Source organism: Herpailurus yagouaroundi, unplaced genomic scaffold (assembly GCF_014898765.1).
Source record: "Herpailurus yagouaroundi ecotype Mexico unplaced genomic scaffold, PumYag 67503, whole genome shotgun sequence".
Classification (NCBI taxonomy): Eukaryota; Metazoa; Chordata; class Mammalia; order Carnivora; family Felidae; genus Herpailurus; species Herpailurus yagouaroundi.
The window spans coordinates 710,909-724,939 of record NW_024420310.1 but is presented as its reverse complement, the minus strand read 5'-3'; positions in this window follow the sequence as shown (position 1 = coordinate 724,939).

Sequence of the window (14,031 nt, the reverse complement as noted above, 5' to 3'; positions counted from 1 at the left end):
ACCTCCCCACCAGCGACCCTCAGTTTGTTCTCTGTATGGAAGAGTCTCTTATGGTTTGCCTCCCTCTCTGTTTCTATCTTATTTTTCCTTCCCTTCCCCTATGCTCATCTGTTTTGTTTCTCTTTAAATTGTTTTTAATGTTTATTTTATTTTTGAGAGAGACAGAGCACGAGCAGGGGAGGAGCAGAGAGAGAGGGAGACACCGAATCCGAAGCAGGCTCCAGGCTCTGAGCTGTCAGCACAGAGCCTGATGCGGGGCTCGAACGCACGAACCGCGAGGTCACGACCTGAGCCAAAGTCTGACGCTTAACTGACTGAGCCACCCAGGCGCCCCCACATCTGTTTTGTTTCTTAAATTCCACATATAAGTGAAATCACATATTTGTCTTTCCCTGACTGACTTATTTTGCTCAGCATAATAAACACTCTAATTCCATCCACATTATTGCAAATGGCAAGACGTCGTTCTTTTGATTGTCCATTCACCAGTCGACGGACATTTGGGCTCTTTCCATACTTTGTCTATCGTTGGTAGCGCTGCTGTAAACATTGGGGCCCATGTGCCCCTTCAAATCAGCATTTTTGTATCCTTTGGGTAAATACCTAGTAGTGCAATTGCCGGGTCGTCGGGTAGTTCTATTTGTAAGTTTTTGAGGAACCTCCACGCTGTTTTCCAGAGCGGCTGCCCCAGCTTGCATTCCCACCAACAGTGCAAAAGGGGTCCCCTTTCTTCACGTCCTTGTCAACACTTATTGCTTCCTGAGTTGTTCATTTTAGCCACTCTGACAGATGCGCGTTTCTCCTCTTCCTCCTTTGTTTCCTTCATCTTTTCCTGTCCCAACATTCACTGAGAATCTACTATGTGCCAGGCACTCTGCTAAATATTAGGGACACAGTGGTGAACATAATGGACATAGTCTCTGTTGTCATGGAACTGAAACAGAACCCAACTCTGTCTTCTTGCAAAGCTCGTATCCTAATCACTATACCATAGAATTTTGCTTTCCTCACGATGTTGTTATGCTCAGATTAGTGAATGAACGCAAAAGCGCTCTACTCTTTGAGGAAGTTGGGTTATATATGTGATACGCACACACGTATCTTCCGGCAGACTGAATCTTTATGAACCTTTTCAAGGCTCATTTAGGCATGACAGAAAGAAGTAACTATAACTAAAAATTGGGTCATTTGCTCAAAATCAGTTAATTTTCTAAATAAAATGTAATACAAAATCTATGGGCAAATCTATAGAGACAGAAAGTAGATTAGTGGTTGCCTGGGGCTAGGAGAAGGAACACGGTGTGACTGCAAATGGGCATGAGTTTCTTTCTGGAATGTTCTGAAATTGGATGGTGGTGATGGTTACGTGATTCTGAAAATTTTCCCACAATCTTGGATGGTACACTTAAAATGAGACGCTGTTCTGTTATCTAAGTCAGACCTCAGAAAAGCTGTTAAAAGCACAAAGTATATTAATAAAGGCTTATGAGTTAATCCTGATGGGAGGTGTGAGTTCAAGTCTTTCTGGGGTGATCAGGGAAGAGACAGGATCATGAGAGGCCGTACCGCGTGAGCTTTATCGGGTGGTGCATGGACAGGTTTGTATGCAAGGAGAAGTCCTTCCCAGCCAGAGACCTTCCAGAGACAGCCTCATGGGGCGATCACCCTGAAGGGGACTAGAGCAAGGGACCCCCTGGGGGAGAGGAAACGGGAGACAGGGCTTATGTGTCTAGGCAGCGTTGCTCAGAGCACCGAGGTGGACCGTCTGCGGGTCAGAGAGCTCCGAAGGGCGGCACTGGCTTGGGGTCCTTTACAGGCACAGGATTTGTCTTATCTGTGGCCAGCAGATGTTAGGTGCAGTTTCACAGGGTATGTAAAGTAGGTAGGTTCTAAGTAGGTTAAAAATAAATTTATTTGGACTATATTTAAAGCAATTGGATGTTTAAGAATTTGAGTTCGGGGCCACAGGGCTCCAAACTAGGGGTCCGTCTTAGCCGGCTGTGAATAAATAAATGACAGGGGGCCCATTTTAGGCCAGGGCACAGGGGCCATGCCTGGCCCACGGATGTCACAGGAAGCTATCATGAATCTGCCTTAGCCTCAAAATGATAGTGGTTAAGAGCGATCGTGTCTAGTCACCCTCGACGGGCCACATACCTGTTACCTGATGGTCCCGGGCAACCTCACGTTCTCGTTTCCTCATCTGTGAACCAGGAAAGTATGAGCGTTTGCCACACAGGACCGTGAGGATTACCCAAGTAAACACGTGCCCTGCACAGAGGGAGCGCTCGACAGTTGCCAGCCCTTATTAGCTGAGAACCTGACCGTGCAATCCGTTTCCGCACCTCCGGAAGGAGAGCAGTTGTAATTAATGAATGTCGCCGCGATTTCTATTTAGAAGAACTTTTGAACTTGAGCGTTGCTCGCAAGAGAGCAAACGGCCTCCCCTAAGAGGGCAAACATCTTGCCATCGGTGCAGTGCGGACAGCAGGTGGGCACGGCCCTCACGGGCCCCCCATGGGCCCCGGGGGAGCCGACCGCCGCGAGTGACGCTCGGGCGGAGTCACCGGCGGTGTGTGCGGCTGGTGCTGGGGTCATGGTCGGCTGGGTCGGGGTGAGGATCCGGTGAACTAATGCAAGCCAGAGCACCCAGTGCGGCGCCTGGCCGTTGGGAAAGTGAGGCTCAGAGACGTTAAGTAGCTTGTCCTCAATCACAAGGATAGCAAATACTAGAGCTAAGGTTTGAACCCGGTTGGTCTGAATCCTCACGTTGCACTCCTAGCCGTGTCGCCCCACGACTGACTTAGCAGCTGTGGCCCTTCAGGTGGGTTTACCCTCTCATCCTCAGGCTCTTCGTGTTTAAACTGTGAGAGTTCAAGGTAGGGCTGCGGAGGATGGTTAGGAGCATTAAATGAGATACGGCAAACAGAATCGTGCCCGGCCGGTAGGAGACGCCCGATAAGCGTCCGCGAGTGTTCAGTGACTGTGATTACGTTTGCCCGAGGCGCTTTCACTTTAAAACTCGTCTCCCAGAATGTCTCACGCGAAGGAGGTCGCAACTCAGGAGAGGAAAATTGGGGCCAGGCCGGGCTGGACTCCAGCCCTGGGTTCACTTGATTGTCCACCTCAGCGAACGTCAATTCCGTTCTTTTGTTACTCGTTTAAAAGTTTGTGTTTTTTTTAATCTTTATTTTTGAGAGAGATAGAGTGTGAGCAGGGGAGGGGCAGAGAGAGGGAGGCACAGAATCCGCGGCAGGCTCCGGGCCCCGAGCCGTCAGCACAGGGCCGGACGCGGGGCTCGAACTCACAGACCGCGAGATCGTGACCTGAGCCGAAGCCGGACGCTCAACCGACGGAGCCACCCAGGCGGGCATCCCCTTTGTTACTTGCTTAAAAACCTTAGACTCATCCTGGACGCCTTCCTTTCTCTTCTACCTCGCTTCCACTCGGTCAGGGATCTGACCCCTTTACATCCCCTCCACCACCACTATCCTGGCCCTTCGGAGGTACAGGTCACCGTCACTGCTGAACGGGGTTTCCAGAAGAGCCTGCTAACCGCTCTCCCTGTTCAACTGCCCTTGCCTTCCCCCCCCCCCCCCGGTCTGTTCTCGACCCAAAAAGTCACAGTGCCCCTGTTAAAACCTGTGTCGAGGCAGGTCCCTCTTTCGGCGCCCGGATGAAGGGATCTACCGCCGTGTAACAAAGCGCTGTCAGCACAGCGGCTCGAACAACATCCATTCATTATTCCACAGCCTCAGTGAGTCAGAACTCGGGACTCTGCTCACCTGTGTTCCCCGCTCAGGGCCTCGCTGGGCTGCGGTCAAGGCGTTGGCTGGCCCGTGCTCCTATCCGGAAGCTCAGCTCGACGAGGGTCCGCCTCCAAGCCCCCCTCAGGACATTGCTGACATGTGTCCCCCTGCAGCCACAGAATGCACTGCCGGCCCAGAGCCCAACGTGGGGCTCGAACCCATAAACTGTGAGATCGTGACCTGAGCCAAAATCAAGAGTCCGGACACTTAACCGACTGAGCCGCCCAGGCGCCCCTTCTAAATACTTCTTTAGAAAGCTCACCTGACTAGGTCAGGGCCACCCAGGATGATGCCCCTTTGAATTACCTCAAACTAAAGCTTATCAGGGGCCTTAATTACCTCTGCAGAAGTCCCTTCACCTTTTTCACGTCACGTAATCTAATCACTGGAGTGACAGGCAGCAAGTTCACGTGTTCTGACCACACTCAAGAGGAGGAGGAGAGGATGGGGTGACCGGGTGGCTCGGTCGGTTAAGCGTCCGACTTCGGCTCAGGTCATGATCTCGCAGTTTGTGAGTTCGGACCCTGCGCTGGGCTCTGGGCTGACAGCTTGGAGACTGGAGCCTGCTTCCGATTCTGTGTGTGTCTCTCTCTCTCCTCTCCCTTCCCTGCTCATGCTGTCTTTCCCTCTCTTTCTCAAAAATAAATAAACCTTTAAAAAAAGAAGAGGAGGAAGAAACAGTGGGGGCTATCTTAGAATTCTGACTTCCACACCTCGTTTAAACCTTTGATCAAATGATGCCTATTCTGGTCATACCATTTAATATTGTAACCCACCCCACTCCCACCCCCTACCACGACTCTTACCCTACTCTACTCTTTTTTTTTTTTTAACATTTATTTTTTTTTTTAATTTTTTTTTTCAACGTTTATTTATTTTTGGGACAGAGAGAGACAGGGCATGAACGGGGGAGGGGCAGAGAGAGAGGGAGACACAGAATCGGAAACAGGCTCCAGGCTCCGAGCCATCAGCCCAGAGCCCGACGCGGGGCTCGAACTCACAGACCGCGAGATCGTGACCTGGCTGAAGTCGGACACCCAACCGACTGCGCCACCCAGGCGCCCCTAACATTTATTTATTTTTGAGAGAGAAACAGAGCATGAATGGGGGAGGGTCAGAGAGAGGGAGACACAGAATCTGAAATAGGCTGTAGGTTCCGAGCTGTCAGCACAGAGCCCTGCCTGGGGCTCGAACTCACGGACTGCGAGATCATGACCTGAGCCGAAGTTGGCCGCTTAACCGACTGAGCCACCCAGGTGCCCCAACCGTACTCTACTTTTAAAAAAAAAATAAATTCTATTCTTTAGAATAGTTTTAAGTTTACAGCAAAATTACAAAGATAGTACAGAGTTGCCATCTAGTCCACATTTAGTTCCCCTATTATTAACATCTTATAGTTTTATGGTGCATTTGTTACAATTAATGAACCAATATGGATATATTATTATTATTATTATTAACCAAGGTCCACGCTATTCAGATTTCTGCATTTTTACCCCTAAAATTCTTTTTACAGTCCAGGATCCCATCCAGAATAATGGATTATATTTACTTGTCATGCCCACTTAGTCTTCTCTGGACCGTGCCAGTCTCTCAGACTTAAATGGGAATCGTGGTGAGTTGTTGAAGCCTGAAAGTGGACAAGCTTGAGAGTGAGACACTCACAGGGCAGCAGTCTTCGGTAGGGCCTCACTGTTCGGCGGTGAAACCCACCGGGTTATTACACAAAAGGGCCCAGAAAGATCCTGGCTGGACCTGGCAGGAGAAGAGTAATCATTGTGAAATCCTCCAGACCATTCTCTGTAAGAAGTCCAACTATACAGGGGAAAGACTTTGCCAGAACCTTATTCCATTTGTGGAAGGACATTTGCTTGACTCCAGCTACCTCTAGTCTTCCTGGCTAACCTAAGGGGAGAAAACAAAAGATTTTCTAAAAATGGTGAAGATCACAGTCTAGGAGGGGCCAAAGCCACCAGGAGAAGAGAGTGACATGAGGTTGGACCTGCCCTCAATCTTTCTCAGATAGTGTTAAGAAAGCACCAGAAAAAAAAAAAAAAAAAAAGGTGGAGGCCTGCTTTGTGACTCAACTTGTTTCAAGGACGTTCTTCAGGAAGTAGAAGACAGAGCTGTGTATGTGGGTGTGGCTTTTCAATGCACAGCAACCCTTCCCAATGGTAAACATGGCCAGACTGCTATTGTTGAAATTGACTTATTCTCGTTCATATTCTGTCCTTTCCAGTAAGCGTAGAAAGGGGTTGAAGAGAGTGACAGCAGTTGAATCCTACTTGTAATGGGCACTGACTGCCGTGGCAGGTATAATCTCACTGTGTGGCGAGAGAGGGCACGTGGGAGGGATGGGCAGGCTGGGAAAGACTGTCAAAAAGAAGTAATGCCTTAGCACAGTCTTCAAGACCGAGTAGGAACTAGGTAAAGAAGGGGAAGGGGGAAGGAGTGCATTCTGAGCAAAGCAAGAATCGTGAATGTAAGCCTAGAGGCAAGAGAGAAAAGAGCCTATTTTGGGGGGTTGTAAGAAACTGAACATGAGTGTTTATGAAGGAGCAACAATGTTCATGAACATCGAGTGTTATGAAGGAAGTGCACACAGTCAGAAAATGAAGCTGGAGAGGGAGGCGGGGGTCAGATCATACAGAGCGTTGTGTCCATGGCTAGGGAACTCATTTTTTCTTTTTTTAGAAAAATTTTCAACATTTATTTTTGAAAGAGAGAGGCAGCGTGAAGGGGGGGAAGGGAAGAGAAAGAGGGAGACCCAGAATCTGATACAGGCTCCAGGCTCCGAGCTGTCAGCACAGAGCCCGACGCGGGGCTCAAACTCACAAACCGCGAGATCATGACCTGAGCCGAGGTGGGACTTAACCACTTCAGCCACCCGAGCGCCGCTTGTTTTTTATTCTAAAAACAAAGCCATTGAACGGTAATGGTGCCATCAGATTTTTTATATTAGGAAGATGATTGTGGTTGCTGCGTGGAAAATGGGTTGTAGGTGGTGGCGGGGTGTGAGTGACAAGGAACATCAAGGACGTCAAATGGGAGTCCCAGGTCCTAGCATTAATGTAGGTTATTTATGATCACGCCCTGAACTTAAGGGTGGCAGCGAGGAAGTACAAGAATAGAGAAACATTAGAGAGATAATTAAGGAGTACAATCTGCTGGTATTGGTGATTGATTGGATGGGGCATGGAAAGGGGAGAAGAGGAACTCGAAGGTGACCCCAAGAATCTGGTGGGGATATACTTTTTGTCCTGTACCAAGAGTGAGTGCATTGGGAAAACAGTGTCTACATTTCCTTTCGGGAGCTTCTCAAAGGTTTTATGCAGTGAAGGTAATTGTTTAAGGATATCATCTCTCTTAATTAGAGCATTCAGAATGTGAAATCTTTGAATGATCCTGAATTTCTGGTGAGGAATGCCAAACACATGCAATTGTAACAACTTGTAGAAATAAAAAAAAAAAAAAAAAAGGAAAGCTGTTTTACTAATGTCCACTCCAGTTGTCGATCAGGAAGTTTTTAGTTCAAGCAGCAACTAGTTATAGGAGTTTAACTGTAGACAGAATGGTAAGCTGAGGATCGTTCATTGTTTGTCCCTTGCCAGGTTCTGTTTGTAACTTTTCAGTTGGACAACTTGAAAAAAATAGGAAGCATTTACTGCCCTGTAGTATTTACCTGATTGAGTTATTTTTAAATTGCACCGTGAGAGTATTGCGAAATACTGAAAGCTGACACATCATCTTAGAAGGGATGAAGTTTGATTGTGAAATTGGACATGAACTTATCCGGCAAGAACACAACTCCTGAAGTGTTCTTGCCTAAAACATTTCTGTTCATATAAACTTATGAGAATGTCAGAGGTGACATTTTAAAGGTCAACCAGTCCAGCCCACTTTTAGGCATAGATGAAACTAAGACCTACGGAGAAGTGGTTAAGGAACCTGCCTATGGTCACAGGGCACCTTTGGAACTGAGTCAAGACGCAGTCGTTAATTTTCAACCATCAGGTCCAATGCTCATCAGACCGTCTTGCACCCCTATGTATGACTGGCTTCCAAATGCATATAGCTACTGTTATTAATAAACAATAATAATTATAAATGCATTTGAAAGTATTACTAAACTCAGGGGAAGTTTATAAAACTTTATAAAAATCAATGTATTTTTCCCCCAATCGACAAACAATAAGATTACCACTTCCCTCATGTGGAGGTCAATATAACCGAGGAAGAAGCCATTGATAAGATGTTCTCACGCTCAAAAAAAAAAATTTGGAACCTTCTTGTTGTGGGTTGAATCCTGTCTCCCGAAAAGATATGTTGAAGCCCTACTCCCCAGCACGTGTGGCTTCATGTGAAAATATGGCCTTACAGATGTTATCATGTTAAGATGAGCCCATACTTGATTAGGGTCGGTCCTAATCCACTAAGACCGATGTCCCCACATGAAGAGGAGAAGAGAGACACAGGGAGACTGCTATGTGATGACAGAGGCAGAGATTGGATCCACACATCTATCCATCAAGAAATGCCACGGATTGCTGGTAGGCACCAGAAACTATGAGAAAGGCATGGAACAGATACTCCCCCAAAGCCTTCAGAGAAAGCATGGCCCTTCTGACACCTTGATTCAGACCTTTAGCCTCTAGAACTGTGTAACAATGAATCGTTGGTGCTTTAAGCCACCCAGTTGGTGGTGATTTGTTACAGCAGCCTCAATAGGCGAATACACTTGGTTTCCACTGAGGGCGGCCAACAGGCTATGGAAGACACCTGTCGAGGTGGAATGTTATCGTCATGTGCTATTTATTTGCCTGGCTTCTTTCCCTTCATCCCTAGATGCTGCCACTTTCAGCTGAGAGCACAGTGCTTCTCTGTCACCTGTACTATGCGGTGAATGGATTTTAACTGAGGTCATGTCTCCTGTCCTCCTGTACTCTTCACCCCTCCCTGCTTCTGTCTGCAGGGATGGAGGTCTTCCGCACTGCGCTCGTAGGTTAGACTTGTTGTAGAGGATGGAAGTGCGTGGGGTAAAGCGATGATGGCTTTCATTTAAAGAAAAAAACCTCAGTTTGCTCTTATTGAAAACATTAAGGGTTATTTCCTCGCTGGTCCTCCACCTCCAAATGGAAACCTACGCATGTATCCTTTTATCTGAATCCTAACTAGAAATTTGGCTCCTCTTTGCCGCACCAGGCAAAGATGAAAGCGGAAGTCAATATCTAGGAAAGATAACAGAGAACCACGAAGTATGGCATTTGGGCGGCACAAAATACACGCAATCGTTCCCCCTGGCAATTCTGTCCCAATTGGACACACAAGTGACCTCCATGCTTTACTGTTCAATGTACTCAAGTGCAGGGCTTCCCGGGCATTAATGCGACACTGGCTTTGAATCTTGTTCTTTCAACAGCATCATGCTCTGGCATTGAACTTTGGGGCTGGGAGGGATGTCAGAAGACGGTGAGCTCGGGGGGGTCTGGGGAAGCACTGAGACTCACACAAGTTCACAGAACTAATTGATGGTAGAGTCAAACCTGGACCACGGGCCTCCTGTGCCCCAGCCTGGCATCATTTCAGCCAAATGTCTCTTCCTTTTAGATGAGATTTAGTTTTCTTTCGGGAAGTGTTATCTCTCTCCTCCTCTTCCAGGCAAGTGTAGTGTAGTGCAAGGTCTGATCTCCGAAGGTGAAGGACAGAACTTTCCTGCAGGGTCATCGTCAGTGCTTTCTTATTTCAGCTAAAACTGCGATAGTTTGCCCTCCCACCAATAGAATAGAATAGAATAGAATAGAATGGAATGGAATGGAATAGAATGGAATAGAAGCTTCAGATAATGAGCTCATTCAAAATAAACAATGGTAATTTCTTAGTTTTGACCATCGCACTATGGCTATGCAAGATGGTAACATTATGGAAATCTGGGTAAGGGATACAAAGGAACTCTATACTATTTTTGCAACTTTCCTGCATGTCTAAATTTAGTTCAGATTAAAAAGGTTTAAAAAATTGAATAAGCAGGATTTTGAAATATACCGATGGCTTTCCTACCTAACCTTTTCCTGAAAGAAAGTGTGTGTGTGTGTGTGTGTGTGTTCCTCAGAACATTCTTTACAAGTTCTGACCTTACACTGCTGCAATGGGGTAAGCTTGATAAGTTCCTCTTATCATCTTGTGAAAATTACATTTTGTTAATAGCCATTAACCACCATATGATAGACTATGCACTCAGTGGCTATAATGTGCACGTAGTACAGCTATGGGAAAGAAACCAAGAGTACTCTTGGGGGCAATGCGATGATTGGCTAATCCTCTGTTGGAAAAGCTATAGCGCTCCACTTCTCCCAGGGGAGAAAATGCAGTGAATCTCAACTGGAATCGGAAACTGGTAGCTACTCCTCTCCAAGCCCATTTCTACATTTCAAATCCATGTAATTGTTTCAGAAGCCCAGATGTATTCAATGTTATCTCTCGCAATTGCCCGGAATGGGTCTTACAATGCATTTATATTCATCAATTAACTGTCGAGTGCCTACTGTTTGGAAGGCATCGTTCTCGTTGGAAAGACAGACAAGTAGGGAGATAAACATTATATAGTTTGATAAGGGCTATGGTGGGGGGAGTCACATGGTTCTATCAACGCACAGAGGATTAATACTTCTAATTTGGCCTTTGGAGTGGAGATGCCACGGAGGACTTCCTGAAGGAGGGACTACCTGGGGCTGATTCTTTAAGGAAGGCGTGAGGTAGCCAAGCACAGGAGGCAAAGACCATAGAGAAGCACTGTAACCAGAGAGAGGAATATGAGCACAATTATAAGGACAGTTTGGCGTGTGTGGGCGAGCAGTCCGTTAGAGTTGGGTCATAAGGTGTGCGTGTGTGGGGGGAGAGTGCCGGGGCACAGGGCAGTGGCGTGGACTGACTTTTGTCTCAGAGGCTCACTCTGGCTGTGGAATGGAAAGTGGATCGTGGCTAAACTAGAATGGAAAGAGAACCTACCGAGGAGGCTGTTGCGGCAGACCAGGCGAGAGAGGACGGCGGCTCGGAGAAGGATGGTGGCAATGGGGGTGGTGAAATAGACCCGCTACAATTGTATTTAAGGGGTGAATTTAGAAGTATGCGGCGCGTTATTGAATGTGGGGTTTTACCAAGAGTCAATAAAAGATGATGTCCCGACTTTTGCTTTTCCACATGAGTTAGCTATAGCTTCAACTTCTTTCTACTTCCTTCACTTTGTTGTCTTAACTGAAACCTGGCTTTCCTAAGGGCACTACTTTCCTTGGGCCGTCTCAAACCGAAAGGGCAGAACGAAGGGAACGCCGTATGTTCCCAGGTACGGTTTATGGGAATGCCAAAAAGACATAGGTCAAATAATTGTTTTTTTTACCATTTTGCACTCAGTTAAAATAAATGAAATTTAAAAAAAAAAAGTTTAGTTCCAGTGTAGTTAACATGCATTGTTATGTTAGTTTCAGGTGTACAATATGGTGATTCAACAATTCCGTACATTCCTCAGTGCTCATCAGGGTAAGTGTTCTGTCAATCCCCCTTATCTGTTTCACTCATCCCTCCTCCCCCCTCTCCTCTGCTAACCATCAGTTTGTTCTCTAACGTTAAGAGCTTGTTGTTTTGTTCGTCTCTTTTTTTCCTTTGTTCATTTGGGTTTTTTTTCAAAATTTTATTTAAATTCCAGTTCGTTAACACACAGTGTACGGGTGCCTGGGTGGCTCACTCAGTTAAGCGTCTGGCTCTTGATTTCAACCTAGGTCATGATCTCATGGGTATGAGATTGAGCCCCATGTCGGGCTCCACACTGTGCGTGGAGTCTGCTTACGATTCTCTCTCTCACTCTCCCTCTGCCCCTCCCCTGCTTGTACTCTCTCTCTCAAAAAAATACAGTATAATGTTAGTTTCAGATGTAGAGTTTAGTGATTCATCACTTACATACAACACTCAGTGCTCATCACAACAAGTCCTTTGCTTCTTAAATTCCACGTATGAGTGAAATCGTACAGCATTTATCTTTGGCTAACTTATTTCACTTAGCGTTATACCGTTTAGCTCCACCTATGTTGTTGTATATGGCAAGATTTCATTCTTTTTCATGGCCGAGTAATATTCCGTTATACATACATTATATATATCACACTTCTTTATCCAGTCATCTATCGATAGACACTTGGGTGGCCTTCATAATTTAGCTATTGTAAATAATACTGCAGTAAACATTGAGGTGCATGTTTCTTTTTGCATTGGTGTTCTTGTATTCTTTGGGTAAATATGCAGTAGTGGATTTGCCGGATCGTGTGGTAGTTCCATTTTTAATTTTTTGAGGAACCTCCGAACTGTTTTCCAGGGCGGCTGCACCCGCTTCCATTCCCACCCACAACGCAAGAGGGTTCCTTTTCCTCCACATCCTTGAGAACACTTGTTGTTTCTTATGTTTTTGATTTTAGCCATTCGGACAGGTGTGAGGTGGTATCTCATTGTGGTTGTGATTTGCGTTTCCCTGATGATGAGTGATGCAGAGCGTCTTTTCACGTGGCTGCTGGCCATCTGGAGGTCTTCTTTGGAGAAGCGTCTCTTCGGGTCCTCTGCCCATTTTTTAACTGGATTATTAAAATCAATGACATTTTTGAAAACTAAATAAAGAAACATACTCTAGGTTCACTCTCAACTTATTTTCTAGGCAAATCTTAGCACGGACAAGGGAGAGGAGGCACAAACGTTTGCACCGCCGCTTGAACATCAATTACTCTTGGTCTGTCACTGCTCACGTTGCGAACACGGAGTGAAAGTGTCACCGTTGGTCTCCGTGGCCTTTTCTAGAATATTATTCATCTATGCTGTGGTTAAATCCCTTCGCTACCATGAAAGGCCTATTATTTATCTCTAAAAACCTTTCTGTCTCCATTTTATTACCACAAGCACCCTTCCTTCCACCCTTCCTTTCTAGTTTACTCCTATCACCGCTGCTGTTTCACCTTTGGAAGACGTCCAAACCGCTTACCCCTCTGTTATTTTTCCCAGTCGACCCTCCACGTCCACTGCTTTCCTTTTTAAGCAGCCCAGGTTTATAATGAATCGCTTCAATAACATTTTTGTCAACGCCCCAAACACCTTACGTCATCTGTCTCTTCATTGCACCAACCTGAAATAGCCCCGCTTTGTGTCAATCCAGCCATGCACCTTCTCTGTGCCAGTCCACAGCCGAATACTACAAAACCTGTGATTCAACAGAACAGGTGAGTTCTAATAAGAATTCGTGATCATGAACTTCCTGTGGGCCCTTGATCCTTCCTGAAATAAACCTATTCTCTTTCTAGGGTCAATCCATTCCCCCTCTCTGCACAAAGACCATTTCGAAACTTTTCTTGAACTTGAGCTTCCGATCTTATCACTGCCCATTCTCCCAGGACCTTTACGCTCAGGAACTTTATTTTTTTATTTTTTTTATTTTTTTAATGTTTACTTATTTTTGAAGGAGAGAGAGACAGAGAGTGAGCAGGGGAGGGGCAGAGAGAGAGGGAGACACAGAATCTGAAGCAGGTTCCAGGTTCCGAGCTGGCAGCACAGAACCCGACACGGGGCTCGAACTCACGAACCTTGAGGTCATGACCTGAGCTGAAGTCGGACGCCCAACCGACTGAACCACCCAGGCGCCCCTACACTCAGGAACTTTAAAGTATTGTTTACTCCTTTTTATTCATCATTTTCAACCCCTCAAATAGACTATTTGTATCAGCTTTTATACATGCTCAATTCTCTCCATGGAAAAGAAAATTAGCACTCGTGTACAGCGTCCACTTCCTCCCTCGTCTTCACTCCTCAACTCAACACAATCCAACTGCCACCCCATTGTGCCCCAAGCTAGCCGTTGCTGAGGCCATTGGTGAGCTCTGTCACTAAATCCAAAAAGCATTTTAAAATCCCCATTTTGTTTGACTTCTCATTAACGTTCAACCCGTGGACCGCCCCCTCTTTCATTTTCATTTTTTTGGAGAAAAAGTGAACGCTTTTGTGATACAACCTTTGTTTTCCTGCTTCCTCTCTTACCGCCCCCCCCCCATCCTCTGCCTCCGTGGCAGTGCGTTATCTCCCTTCACCTTCACCCCAAACCTCAAGGTTCCCCTTTCTTTGCAGTTGGGGTGCTTCCCACGGTAAGAGAGGATGCCGCGAATAGAGGGAGCTTCTTGCATCGACTGTAGTCTGAGTC